The 14903-nt window shown below is 42.0% G+C and overlaps 1 protein-coding gene across 1 annotated transcript in view; it reads right to left on the reverse strand.

Moving 5' to 3' along the window:
- Nucleotides 1-13613, reverse strand: part of RD3 (RD3 regulator of GUCY2D) — a 33329-nt gene extending 19716 nt beyond the window's left edge. The window contains exon 1 of the mRNA XM_060754321.2: nt 13469-13613. The gene's annotated coding sequence lies outside the window, so the exon portion shown is untranslated. The remainder of the gene's footprint in view (nt 1-13468) is intronic.
- Nucleotides 13614-14903: the final 1290 nt, after the last annotated feature.

Raw genomic sequence — 14903 nt, forward strand, 5'->3', positions numbered from 1 at the left:
CTCCTGTTGTAGAGACCAGGATACGAAGCAATGGATTCAAACTGCAGGACAAAAGATCCCACTGAAATATTAGGAGCTTTCTGATGTTCGACAGAGAGACTTAAAAGAGACTTAAAAGAGGCTGGATGGCCATTGTTGACCTAAAGCCATGGCTTTTTTACCAAGCCCTTGGAGATCTTGTACAATAGATAAATATGGATTTATGTGAAATTGCTATTGGAATGGCCCAGACTATGACTTCGGATAATGTGGTTTTATATGTTTAAATGTCTAAAGGTATTTTGTAATTCTATTTAAATACATTTATTTTAACTGTACATTGCTTTTGAAGGCATCAAATAGTTGCCTAAGTGTAAGCTGCCTTGAGTTCTCTCCGGGGTGGAGAAAGGCGGGGTAGAAATGCCAACAAAGGTTGGCAGTTTGAAGCTGCGGGTCAGGGTGAGCTTCCGCTGTTAGCCCTAGCTCCTGCCAACCTAACAGTTCAGAAACATGCAAATGTGAGTAGATCAATAGGTACCGCTTCAGCAGGAAGGTAATAAAGGCACCCATGCCGGCAACACAGCCATGAGGTGTCTATGGACAAAAGGCACCTTGGCTTGGAAATGGAACAAGAGCACCTCCCCATGGCCAGAACTGAGCACCGTCTCCACAAAACCGGATATGAAAGGGGAAGCCTATACCTTTGTTCTGTGTATTTGTATGTCATGGTTATTCCATTGTATTAAGGCATTGAATGTTTGCCTATCTGTGTAGGTTGTAATCCACTATGAGTCCCCTTGGGAAGAGAGAGCGAAATATAAATAAAGTGCATTATTATTTTCATTATTTAGAAGTGATTTGATTGTGTTTTCCTGCACGGCCGGGGGTTGGACTGGGTGGCCTTTGGAATCTCTTCTATGAATAGGCGCCTAGGGAACCAGGCTCAAGTCCCCACAAAATTCAGTGATTTTCTCTCAGCCTAATAACCTCATAAGGCTATTCTGCGGCTAAACCTGGAAGTAGCCCGATCTCTGTACAAGTAAGGAAGTAATAAAAGGGATGACAACAACTTTGCTGTGATAACCTAGCATCACCACAACGGTAATGCAAAGTTCTTGCCTACTATTGAGAGTTCACCTAATTAGTGCTACTACATCCAGAAAAGACAATTCTCTGTGCTCAGTAAGTCTGATAGGATGGCTCTTTCTAGGTTATTACAACCACAGTGTGGGAATATAATGAAACAAAGGCACTTTCTACTAGGCTGTGATTGGTGCCCGTGCTGTGTGCTTCAGCTCATACAAAAGACATTAATCACAGAAAACATCATGGCACTGGACAACCAGCTGCTTCTAAGGAACCCCAGAGGAATTGGCGCTGTTATTCCTGACTTCACAGTTCTGGGGCTGAGTTTAAAAATAACCGTCTTGCTTGATCTGTACTTTCCTCTTATGATCATAAAACCATGGAAGGGAAATTTCCCCTTGTCCAAGACAGATCCTTCCTCACATGGTGTGAATAATCTGGGACACACTGCAGAACAGGAACGGGCAATTTCAAGTGCTAGGGGATTCATTTTCACTGGGTCTTTTGTATATTACTAGAAGCCCACTTACTTGTAGATCATTATTCCATAAAGTTAAAGGTAAAGGTTTTCCCCTGACATTAAGTCTTGTCATGTCCAACTCTGGGGGTTGGTACTCATCTCCATTTCTAAGCTGAAGAGCCTGGGATGTCCATAGACACCTCCAAGGTCATGTGGCTGGCATGACTGCATGGAGCACTGTTACCTTCCCGTTGGAGCAGTACCTATTGACTCACATTCGCATGTTTTCAAACTGCTAGGTTGGCAGAAGCTGGGGCTAACAGCAGGAGCTAACCCTGCTCCCAGATTCAAACCTGCGACCTTTCGGTTGACAAGTTTAGCAGCTCAGAGGTTTAATCTGCTGTGCCACTGGAGGCCCCTCATTATTCCATAAACACACTAAATTATTGGGGGGGGGGGGAACCCTATGTCCACTATGCAAACAGAATTATAGTCAGTTCTTCATATTTGCTGGGATTAGGAGTGCATGAACCCTGTAAAAGTGGGGAAAGCACCAACCAAAAATATTTTAAACACTTCTCAAGGAATCTCTACCTCCTCCAGCATGGCTCCATTGTCAACTTCCACTGGAAACTCAAATAATTTTTAGGTCTTCCAGCATGACTCTGCAGTCACCTTCTGTTGGAAGTCAACCTCACAGTTGCACCTAAGAACCCAAATATTCCTAGACAGAATACTTTAATCAAGTTTGCAAATAATCAAATACACAAAAGTCAAACCCACAAATATGGGGTGGGGGGGAGCTGTATTTGTTTTTGTTATTTACTGTCAGGTTGACGTTGATTTGCAACAAGCCTATGGATAAGAGAATTCCAACAGCCCTGGTCAGCAATGGTGCTTTTCAGGTCTTGCAAACTGTAGTGCCATCTTCCTCTTTTCCTTCTGTCTTTCACTTTACCAAGCAGTATATCATAATGAGACAATACAGTGACATTGTCATTTTATTTAAAATGTTAATTGAGGACCTAAACCACAAAATACTTCCAAATCTTGCTTTTGAAAAAAAAAAACCCAGAATGACAGAGCTTTAAGATCAGCTGGGGAGGCCCTGTTCTCGATCTCACCTCCTTTGCAGGCATGATTGGTGTGGATGAGAGATATGGCCTTCTCAGTGTTGGGTTAGACTGGTCCCCTCTCTCCTCATAGTCAGAAAAAAGTTGAAGACCTGGGTATGCCACCAGACATTTGGTGAATAGGGCTAGACAGAATGCAACACTAATGACGGTCTTCGGTCTAGACCAGTGGTTCTCAACCTGTGGGTCCCCAGATGTTTTGGCCTTCGGCTTCAACTCCTTGCTATTGTTTGGTGCAATATAATATAGTATATGGTATAATATAATATGTTATATAACATGATATATATTACATGTTGTATTGCATTAAATAGTAACAATAATATTATTTTGTTGTTTTTAATGCAACGTAAGGTAATATGTAATATAATATATTGCACTGAATAAGATATAGATATAGATATGGATATAGATACAAATACAAATTAAACACTATATTTAACATAATAATAAAAGAAAGGACTAGGGGGAGAGGGGCACTAAGGTGAATGATAGAATGATAGACAAGAGTGGAATATATAGTGGATATTAAAGGGAACAATATGTCTACTGTATAATAAATGTATCACAGTCTAAAAAAAATAGAATATTCAGGCATTCCAGTAGCACAATTCTCCTTATTTTGTCTCCTTCTTGCTAATTTCCAGTGACAGTTGGGGCAAAATGATGGGGATGTTCTGTGTTGTATGTCACTGCAATGTGGTAAAATACCCATCTCACTCTGAACACACCTGTTTCATCTCAATTCAACATCTAAGCAGGGTTTGGTCTAGTTCGTACTTGGATGGGAGGCTCCTAGAGATCTCTAGATAGGGCTGGGAAAGGATCCTGCTGAAAACCACGGAGAGACGTTGCCTGCCAGAGTTGACAGTGCTAAATAAGTTAATGGCCTGAATCAGTTTAAACCAGCCTCCTATGTTCCTATGTCTTCTAACATCAGCACTTCATTTGAAGTGGAGGAAAAAGAAATTATGAATCTAGGTCTTTCTAGCGGCTGTTCAATAAGTCACAATGATAACAATCAAATTATAGTCATAGAGTCAAAGAGTTGGAACAGACCACAAGGGCCATCCAATCCAACTCCCGGCCATGCAGAAACACACAAAGCACTCTCAACAGATGGCCCTTCATCTTCAGTTTTAAAACTTCCAGTATTAATTCTAACACATTGCTCAAAAGATCATCTAATGTGTGAAATCTTAGGCAAAACAAGTTTAAAAAAGGCAACTGAAGAGCTCTTTTCATAAAGTCAATTGAAAATGTGACTTCTGTCTTACATAACTGACATTAAAGTCTCTTTTTCTGGATGGCTTGAGATGATTTTGAAGTAAAGCAAAGCATTCTCAGAAGCATCTGCAATCATCTAAAGACCCTTCCATGACCTATTTATGCCAAAAGCTTTTGATTTGAATCAATTTAATCCCTCTGCAGTCAATGAAATTAAATCAGCTTATCACTCAGAGTCCATGGGAGACGACGGACTGAGAAGGATTCAAGTCACAAACTCCTTTTGGACCCAAGTCTTCTCTGAAAGACTATGGGACCAGAGCTTGGAAATTCGTTTTGAATCCTACAAATTCAACACAACTTGAAATTTTTTAAAATTCCCAAAGCAAACTTTGTTTTGCCATTTTATATACAGGACACCACTTTACTACAACACTAAATACAATGAGGCATGATTATCCACAGATTTTGAGGGTTTGGGAATGAAACCCATGCAGAAACCAAGCGGCTTCCTCCAATACAAAGGAAGCCACTGAGTTGCAAACATCTGACTTACAAACTACTAATAATTAAAAACGGGGGTGAGATAACAGGAAGTGAGAGAAATCTACCCCTAGAAAGGGAAATTTACCCCTGAAATCATTATCATGGGGGGAAAGTGTCTCCACTGAAGCTTTCTCAGAAATTTCTTCAAAATACAATTATCACAGGGACAGAAAGTGAGGTGAAATCTTCTGAACAGGGGCACAGACAGCAAAACAAACATCACAGGGGCATTAACCCTTCCCTATGCCATCCAAAGCTATATACTGTGTGTGTATATATATATATATACATATATATATATAGAGAGAGAGAGAGACTTTAAAAATGTACCTATTCCAACTTACACACAAATTCAACTGAAGAACAAACCTACAGCATCTATCTTGTTCAGAAGATTTCACCTTACTTTCTGTTCCTGTAAGATCTGGATTTTGAAAAATCTGGCATGTTGTAGAAACAAGGATTGGTGCTAAAGCTTTAGTGGAGACACCTTTTCTCCATGATAACTCTTTCAAGGGGTAGATTTTTCTCACTTCCTGTTGTCTCACCCTTGTGCTTAACTCTAAGTTGTTTGTAACTAGGGTGTTTGTAACTCGGCGACTGCCTGTATAGCTCTTTTTTTTTTCTAACATACAGACATATTTTCAAATAATCCAGTTTGGATATAGTTCTTTTTTAATCAAGCCAGTGTTGTCCCTTGCAGTATGGCAAAATATTTTTCACACATTTGTTTATTGAAAGACATTTTGTATCACCTCTCAAGTCAAAAACTTTTGATGCAATGCAGTCTTCCTTGGTCTGAGTCTTTCTGAATCTTTGGAAACACATTTCTCAGCACATGGTCATCCTGAGATGGGACAATGAAATTTTCATTCAAAAACATCTAGAGGGGTCCCGCTCAAGAAGGGCTCATTGTAATAAAGCATAAAACCAAATTCTTCAAACTCTACTCATTCCCGAAACCGCAAATGAGAATCGGTGCAGTGTAGGATTTGAGCATTAGATTACAACTGGAGAATAGGATTTGACTCATAGAATCATAGAATCACAGAGTTGGAAGAGCCCTTGTGGGCCATCCAGTACAACCCCCTGCCAAGAAGCAGGAAAATCACATTCAAAGCACCCCTCTTGTTTGAAGCCATTGTTCCCTGTCCTAATCCCCAGAACAGCAGAAAACAAGCTTGCTCCCTCCTCCCTATGACTTCCCTCACATATTTATACATGGCCCTCATCATGCCTCCTCTCAGCCTGCTCTTTTGCAGGCTAAACATGCCCAGCTCTTTAAGCCGCTCCTCATAGGGCTTGTTCTCCAGGCCCTTGATGATTTTAGTCACCCTCCTCTGGACACATTCCAGCTTGTCAACATTTCCCTTCAACTGTGGAGCCCAGAATTGGACACAGTATTCCAGGTGTGGTCAGACCAAGGCAGAATAGAGGGTTAGCTTGACTTCCCTGGATCTAGACACTAGACTCCTATTGATGCAGGCCAAAATCCCATTCGCTTTTTTTAGCTGCTGCATGACATTGTTGGCAATGGAATCCTTGCTTGGCAAAATGAAATTGTTTTTAACTTAATGATTTATCTACTGTTTTAAATTGTTGTTATATTGTTGTATTTGTTTGTATGTTGCGGCATCGAATTGCTGCTGAGTGTAAGCCATCCTGAGTTGTGTCCTCCCCCCCCCCCCTTTTGGGAGGTGAGAAGGGCGGGGTAGAAATGCTGGAAATGTGAACACACTAGGTGACCTTAGGCAAGTCAGACCTTCTCAGCCTCAGAGGAAGAGGAAGGCAAGTCAAACTTCCTCTGAACAAATCTTGCCAAGAAAACCGCAGGGTCAATGCAAATCAGAAATGACTTGAAGGCACACAACAACAAAACTGCAAACCTCAGGAGTTCATAGGATGCTGCCCTGGGAGTTAGTGGTACATCTGTGTAATGTGGAATGACACTTTATAAGAAAAAAGGTTTACATAAACAGAAGAGAACTCAGACAGCCATGGATTAGGTGCTAGAGCAAAATCTAGGAGCCAAATTACTCTCTGGAACAGCATATAGAATCCGTGTGACATCACTTCAATAGGAATTGCATTCATCTTGCTATCTTTGTGAGCACACTCCAAAGAAGTAGCTGTGTCAGTCTCTTGCAGCATATAGAAGAGGAAGGAAGAGTTTAGGAGGAAAATAATAAAATAGGGGGAAATATATATAGCAGAATTAGTTTTGCTTCCCCTCCCCCCACCCCCCAATAACCTCTTGGTCCAGTGGACTCTTGGGTTGGTTTTAGGACTCCCCATGGATAGGAAAATTTGGAGAGTGCCTTGGACCGCAAGAAGATCAAACCAGTCCATACTCCAGGAAATAAAGACTGCTCACTGGAGTCAAAGATGAAGTACTTTGGTGACATAATGAGAAGACAGGAAAGCTTGGAGAAGATAATGATGCTGAGGAAAATTGAAGGAAAAAGGAAGAGGGGCCGACCAAGGACAAGATGAGTGGATGTCATCCTTGAAGTGACTGGCTTGACTTTGAAGGAACCAGGGGTGGCCACAGCCAACAGGGAGCTCTGGTGTAGACTGGTCCATGATGTCATGAAGAGTCAGAAGCAACTGAACGAATAAACAACAACAATGGATACCAACGTCTATGCATATCATAGTAAAATTGTTTCCCTTATATAAAATGGCAAAGTCAAGGTTTGCTTTTGAGATTTTCAAGCTGTGGATAGTAGAATCAACAGATGCAAAATCCATCGATACCTAACAATCACAAGACAAGCAAAACTGTTCTGAAATCCACCAAAACCCTTCCTTTAAAACCCATGAAATCACAGTTTTCTTTTTCACGTCAATGCTTTACTTTTAAATTAAATGTGATACCCATTAAATCTGATAGTTCCCGATGCAGATCATATTCCGAGGCTACCTAATGAAGAGAACTGGAGAACTGTTGTTCTTGACAACACAATGAATCATTTCGAGCTTGCAACATTCATAAGAAGGCATTGGTTGAAACAGTAGGTTCCTATAAATAGCTTTACAATAATGCTGTCAGAATTGAGCACCTTTTTCACTGGGAAACGGCCATGATTAAAATCACGTTGAAACTCCCCATTTTCCATCTACAATTAGTGAATTAAGTGGATCAGTTCCTTCAATACAATATACACATAGGCTGTATCCATACCTCCAAATGCACACAAGCAAAAAAAAAAAAATAGTGACAGAAGGTGCAGTGCCTTGGATCATATTGATCTTTGGCCTGAACTTCTGCTATAATCTTTGTTTTTAATCAACTTTGGGACTTTCCATGGCTCAGTGTCCTTTCTTTTAAATATGAATAATGTAGCCTGGCCCCGCAGGAATGATTAAGGTAAAACATGGGATGGACAGCTCTTCATACACACACACGGAGTATAAATTTGTATAATAGATATCTGCTTCAAACAAATGGTTGATGCTTTGAACTTTAGAAGGGCTAAAAAAAAAATTTCATGTCAGGAGCAACCTGAGAAACTACAAGTTGCTACTGGTGTGAGAGAATTGGCTGTCTGCAAGGATGTTGCCCAGGGGATGCATGGATGTTTTACCATCCTGTGAGAGGCTTCTCTCAATGTCCCTCCTGCATGAGAAGCTGAAGCCGACTGATGGGAGCTCACCCTACTCACCCTATTTGAACCGCTGACCTTTTGGTCAGCAGTCCTGCTGGCACAAGGTTTTAACTCATTGTTTACCAGGGGCTAAAATGATTAGAGGAAGAAAGGAGTGCTGTAAATGCAATCCATTCACCCCCAAAAGGCCCAAAAAAAAACGGCCATGCTTTTGGGCACAGGGTAAGTAGTTTCTTCACCATCCTGAACTTTCTGGAATATAGGAGACTCAATCTGGAAGGCAATCCAAGCACACAAGTCTGTTTCTATGACTTGACAGTGGAATTTGGATTGCACACTAGAGTGGCAGTATTACAGATACCACTTCGCTTTGGAAATCAGATCCATGTATTCATTTATCTCGGTGGTTCTCAACCTATAAATCCCCAGGTGTTTTGGCCTTCAATTCCTAGAAATCCCAGCCAATTTATCAGCTGTTAGGATTTCTGAGAGTTGAAGGCCAAAACATCTGGGGACCCACAGGTTGAGAACCACGGTTCTAGATTGTCAATATCCTTCTTGAATTGTAGTACCCAGAACTGGGACACAGTATTCCAGGTGAGGTCTGACCAAAGCAGAATAGAGTGGGGCTGAGATTTCCCTCGAACTCCTCACTATACACCTATTGATACAGCCTAGGATCACACTGACCTTTTTTTTTTACCTGCTGCACTACAGCTTCCAGAGTCCCTTACATGGGCCATGCTGGGAATTCTAGAAAAAAAGGACACTCAGCACTGAGATATACAAGTCCATAGCAGGGGGTTGGGCTTGATGGCCCTTGTAATCTCTTCCAAATCTGTGGGTATATAACCAGGCATGGGCAAACTCTGGCCCTCCAGGTGTTTTGGACTTCAACTCCCACAATTCCTAACAGCCTACTGGCTATTAGGAACTGTGGGAGTTGAAGTCCAAAACACCTGGAGGGCTAAAGTTTTCCCATGCCTAGTATATAACACTCCAACCTCGCTGATTTCAGCTATCTTGCAAAACATGTGCTTGAGAGTAAACCCCACTAAATTCCATGTGGGTTACTTTTCACTTCTCAAGTAGACACAAATAGGCCTTCTCTGTTCATTTACTCGCTCGACAGACTACTACATTGCCATAGCAGCAAGAAAAGTGCCATGTTTCGACACAAATACACACAGCCGAAACAGCCTTCCTCAATCTGTTGCTTCTTCCCACATGTACCACACTACCACTCCTATCATTCCAGCCACTGAGGATGACAGAAATTGTAGTCTAGCATGCTGGCAGAGCAAGGGATAGGAAAGGCTGGTATCAACATATGACAGTATCTGTTGGGTTTTGGCTACGAGACCCCCATGGACACCAATATCCGGGGATGTTTATGTTCTGTTATACACAGTAGCATAGTAAAATGATGGCTCTCATATAAAATGGCAAAATCGAGTTTTGGTTTTTGGAATAATGATTATTATACTATTATCTATATAAATAAAAATGTAATGTTCGTTTGTGGGATTAACATAACTCAAAAACCACTGGACGAATTGACACGAAATTTGGACACAGTACATCTAACAGTCCAATGAGTGTCCATCACCCATAAACACACACACAACACACACACACACACACACACAAATACCCCAAAATACACCATATATACATATACACATACACTCACACACACATTCATACACACAAGTATATATATATATGTGCACAAACACACACAAATATACACATATACACACATATACATACATCTATACATATAAATATGAACACATACATATATACATATACACACAAATATGCATATAGACAAGCACACACATATACACAATATGCATGTACACATACACACACACACGCAAACACAAATATAGACACACACAAAACACATATACACAGACTGGGCCACAGCAACACGTGGCAGGGTACGGCTAGTATTATTGAATAATGTGGCCAACCTCTCTTTCTCTCCTTCTTTCTCTCCTTCCTTCCCTCCCTCTTTCTTTCCTTCCTTCCTTCCCTTTTTTTCTTTCCTTCTCTCCTTCTTTCCTTCCTTCTCTTCCTTTTCCCTTCCTTCCCTCCTTTTCTTTCCCTTCCCCTTTCTTCCTTCTCTACCTATTCTTGGACTGCAACTCCCAGTAGTCCTCCAAATCAGTACCTACCTACCTATCTCCATCTAATCTATCTATCTGGAGGATTGCTGGGAGTTGGAGTCCAGGAACAGGAAACTGGAAATCTGCAGGGATTGGGATGCTCTCAAAGAAATCCAAGAAGAAAGCCTGCATCTTGGACGCAGTGCATTTGAATCATCCTCCTCTCCTAAAAGGCCTGGTGTAGGGGAGTTGGGAGTTGTAGTCCGGAAGAGAGTGTGCATATGGTATTGTGTGTTTTGTTTGCCAGGGGGAGTTGTTTTTACACATGTGCTGTATCATATTTTTGCATTTTTGGCTTTTTCGCTCTCTTCCGCTGTGTTTTTCAGTGTTTTTATGAATGATGGTCACTTGTTGGCCTGATAGGTGTATTATGTCCAATATTGGTGTCAATTCGTCCAGTGATTTTTGAGTTATGTTAATCCCACAAACTAACATTACATTTTTATTTATATAGATTTTTGAGCTGTGAGTGGCTGAATCTGTGGATGGAAACTCTGAGAATATAAAGGCTATATTAGGAAAAGGTTGAAAGAGAAATGGTGAGGGTTGCCTAAGTAAGAAGCCAGACCTTGAAACTGCTAGGCCATTCAATGCGAATCCAGGTGGCCAATTGCAACATTCACACCTACCTAGAATAAATAAGAGTTGTTTTTTTCTCCCACCCTGGACATTCCACAGATATATAAACCCAATTTTCCTAGTTTCCAACAGACCTCACAACCTCTGAGGATGCCTGCCATAGATGCAGGCGAAACATCAGGAGAGAATGCTACTGGAATACGGCCATACAGCCCAGAAAAATCACAACAACCCAGTGATTCCAGCCATCCACAATACATAGGTTGTCTCTAAGTTCATGCCACTCTATGGATTCACGCAACCTTCTCATTTTTTGCTCCAGAAAAATATGGGTGCATCTACATTGCAGGATTAATGCAGTTTGATGCCACTTTAATTGCCATGGGCTCCTGGGAGATGAAGCTTGAGTGGGAAAAGGAGAAAGGCCTTGTCAAACTACCATGGCAGTTAAAGTTTGCTGAACTGCATCAGTTTAAACCAGGCATGGGTAAGCTCAGGCCCTCCAGGTGTTTTGGACTTCAACTCCCACAATTCCTAACAGCCGGTAGGCTGTTAGGAATTGTGGGAGTTGAAGTCCAAAACACCTGGAGGGCTGGAGTTTGCCCATGTCTAGTTGAGACTCAACCATGGGACAGTAAACAAACAGAGAAGCAGGAGTCAATATACAGGGCACTTTCTATATTCGAATCTTGAAATACGACCAGAAACATCATTCCAACTCAGTGAAGGCCAGGGACGTCGAATGCTTTCATGGCCGGAATCACTAGGTTGTTGTGAATTTTCTGGGCTGTATGGCCATATTCCAGAAGCATTCTCTCCTGATGTTTCGCTCTCAACCTTCCTAATACTGTGACCCCTTAATACAGTTCCTCATGTTGTGGTGACCCCCAACCATAACATTATTTTCGCTGCCACTTCATAACTGTAATTTTGCTACTGTTATGAATCGTAATGTAAATATCTGATATGCAGGATGGATTTTCATTCACTGGACCACATTTGGGGCAAATACCTGATACACCCAAATATGAATACTGGTGGCGTTAGGGGGGATTGATTTTGTCATTTGGGAGTTGTAGTTGCTAGGATTTATAGTTCACCTACAATCAAAGAGCATTCTGAACTCCACCAGTGATTGAACTGAACCAAACTTGGCACACAGAACTCCCACGACCAACATAAAATACTGGAAGGGTTTGGTGGGCATTGACCTTGAGTTTGGGAATTGTAGTTCACCTACATCCAGAGAGTACCGTGAACTCAAACCATGATGGAACTGGATCAAACTTGGCACGGATACTCAATATGCTTGAATGTGAACACTGATAGAGTTTGAGGAAAATAAATCTTGACATTTGGGAGTTATAGTTGCTGAGATTTAAAGTTCACCTACAGTCAAAAAGCATTCTGAATTCCACCAGCGATGGAATTGAACCAAATTTGGCACACAGAACTCCCATGACCAACAGAAAATACTGGAAGGGTTGGTGGGTACAGACCTTGAGTTTGGGAGTTGCAGTTCACCTACATCCAGAGAGTACCGTGAACTCAAACCATGATGGATCTGGATGAAACTTGGCATGAATACTCAATATAAACAAATGTAAACACCGATGGAGTTTGGAGAAAATAGACTTGACATTTGAGAGTTGTAGTTGCTGGGATTTATAGTTCATCTACAATCAAAGAGCATTCTGAATTCCACTAACGATGGAATTGAACCAAACTTAGCACACAGAACTCCCACAACTAACAGAAAATACTGGAAGGGTTTGGTGGGCATTGACCTTGAGTTTGGGATTCTGAATCTCACCATAGAATCATTAAATCAAAGAATCAAAGAGTTGGAAGAGACCTCGTGGGCCATCCAGTCCAACCCCCTGCCAAGAAGCAGGAATATTGCATTCAAAGCACCCCTGACAGATGGCCATCCAGCCTCTGCTTAAAAGCTTCCAAAGAAGGAGCCTCCACCACACTCTGAGGCAGAGAGTTCCACTGCTGAACAGCTCTCACCAGTGATAGAATTGGGCCAAACTTACCACATAGAACAATGCTCATGACAAACAGAAAGTACTGTGTTTTCTGATGGTCTTTGGTGACCCCTCTGACACCCCCCTCTTGCGACCACCAAGGGGTCCCGACCCCTAGATTGAGAAACGCTGCGCAAGAGGATGCCTGCCATAGATGCAGGCGAAATGTCAGGAGAGAATGCTTCTGGATCAAGATGGAAAAACTCACAACAACCAAGTCCAGGGTTGCAGCTTACAAATAAATAAATACACACAGTGAACTACTTCGGGAATCCAGTCCCCTCCCCCCCCCCCCCCCCCCAAAAAACCTGGGCATATCTACACTGTAAACTGAATGCAGTTTGATACCACTTTACCCGCCAAGGCTCACTGTTATGGGAAGCCTGCAAGTTGATAGTTTGGGGAGACAACAGCATCCTTAGATAGAAAAGGCTAAAGGTTTTTCTCAATCGACAAACCCCATGAAGTGACAGCCTTGAAGCTGGATCTGCATTGGAACTGAATTACATGCCCAGTGTAGATCCATCCTGTTAAAGTGGGTTCACACTGCATTCCCTCTGCTGTTCAGACGTACCAAAGGAAACGGTCTCGAAGCCAGACCCAAACTTTGCCGGGGAAACGGGACCTGCATCCCGCGACTCACCTGGAAGGAAGGAACCGGCGTCCAATTCGAAGTTCAACCAATGCTTGGCTGGGCTGGGATGGGATGGGAGAGATCCGAAGCGAGCAGCCGCTCTCAGCTCTCTCCAGCCCAAAGCAGAGAGACCCTGGATTCGCCTTCCCAAGGTGGGCGTGGCCAATGGCTTTCCCCTCCAAAGACCCCGCCCTTCCATCGCTTGATTGGCGGTTGCTATAGCGACCAGCATAAGCCTCTTTTGTCTGCCGAGGGAGGGGGGGGTGGGTTGAGACTTCAGTCGGGCCCCCGTATCCGCGGATACAAGGACTCAATTATCCGCGGTTTCGAAAATATGCCCCCAAAAACATTAAATCATAAAACCACACTATGATTTTGTCATTTTATTTTATTTTATAACAATATTTTATTAACTATGCTTTTTTAAAAATACAGCTTAAAAAACCCAATTAAAATATAATAAAATAAAGGAAAATAATAACAACAACATCAATAAGCATTTAAAGACTCTGGCACAAGCAAAGACTCTGGCACAAGCCAGTAAAGGTGGTCCCAGGGGTGATCGGCACACTGGGTGCAGTACCTAAAGACCTTGGTCTGCCCTTAAAAACAATCAATGATGACAAAATTACCACCTGTCAACTGCAAAAGGCCACCTTGCTTGGATCTGCATGCATTATTCGCCAATACATCATATAGTCCTAGACCAGGGGTCCTCAAACTAACCTAAAGACCTTGGTCTGCACTTAAAAACAATCAGTGAAGACAAAATTACCGCCTGTCAACTGCAAAAGGCCACCCTGCTTGGATCTGCATGCATTATTTGCCAATACATGATATAGTCCTAGATCAGGGGTCCTCAAACTAACCTAAAGACCTTGGTCTGCACTTAAAAACAATCAGTGATGACAAAATTACCATCTGTCAGCTGGAAAAGGTCACCCTGCTTGGATCTGCATGCATTATTCGCCAATACATCATATAGTCCTAGACCAGGGGTCCTCAAACTATTATTATTATTATTATTATTAACTTTATTTGTACCCCGCTAGCATCTCCCGAAGGACTCGATGTGGCTTACAATGGCCAAGGCCTCAAAACACAACATAACAATACAAACTAAGGCCCGAAGGCCGGATATGGCCCTCCAAGGTCATCTACCCGGCCCTCGCATATGAATTCCCTCCAACAGTTTGAGGGACTGTGACCTGGCCCTCTGCTTAAAAAGTTTGAGGAACTCTGTCCTAGACACTTGGGAAGTGTGATCAAATATAAAAGCCAGCATAGTGATCTTATTTGCTGTGTACTAATCTTCTTATGTATCAAATAATAATAATAATAATATTTGCTGATACATCACACAGTCCTAGATACTTGGGAAGTGTCCGATGTATGATCCAATACAACAGCAAACAGAGTGATCTTGTTTGCTGTGCGCTCATCT

This window comes from Anolis sagrei, chromosome 1 (genome assembly GCF_037176765.1).
Source record: "Anolis sagrei isolate rAnoSag1 chromosome 1, rAnoSag1.mat, whole genome shotgun sequence".
Taxonomy (NCBI): Eukaryota; Metazoa; Chordata; class Lepidosauria; order Squamata; family Dactyloidae; genus Anolis; species Anolis sagrei.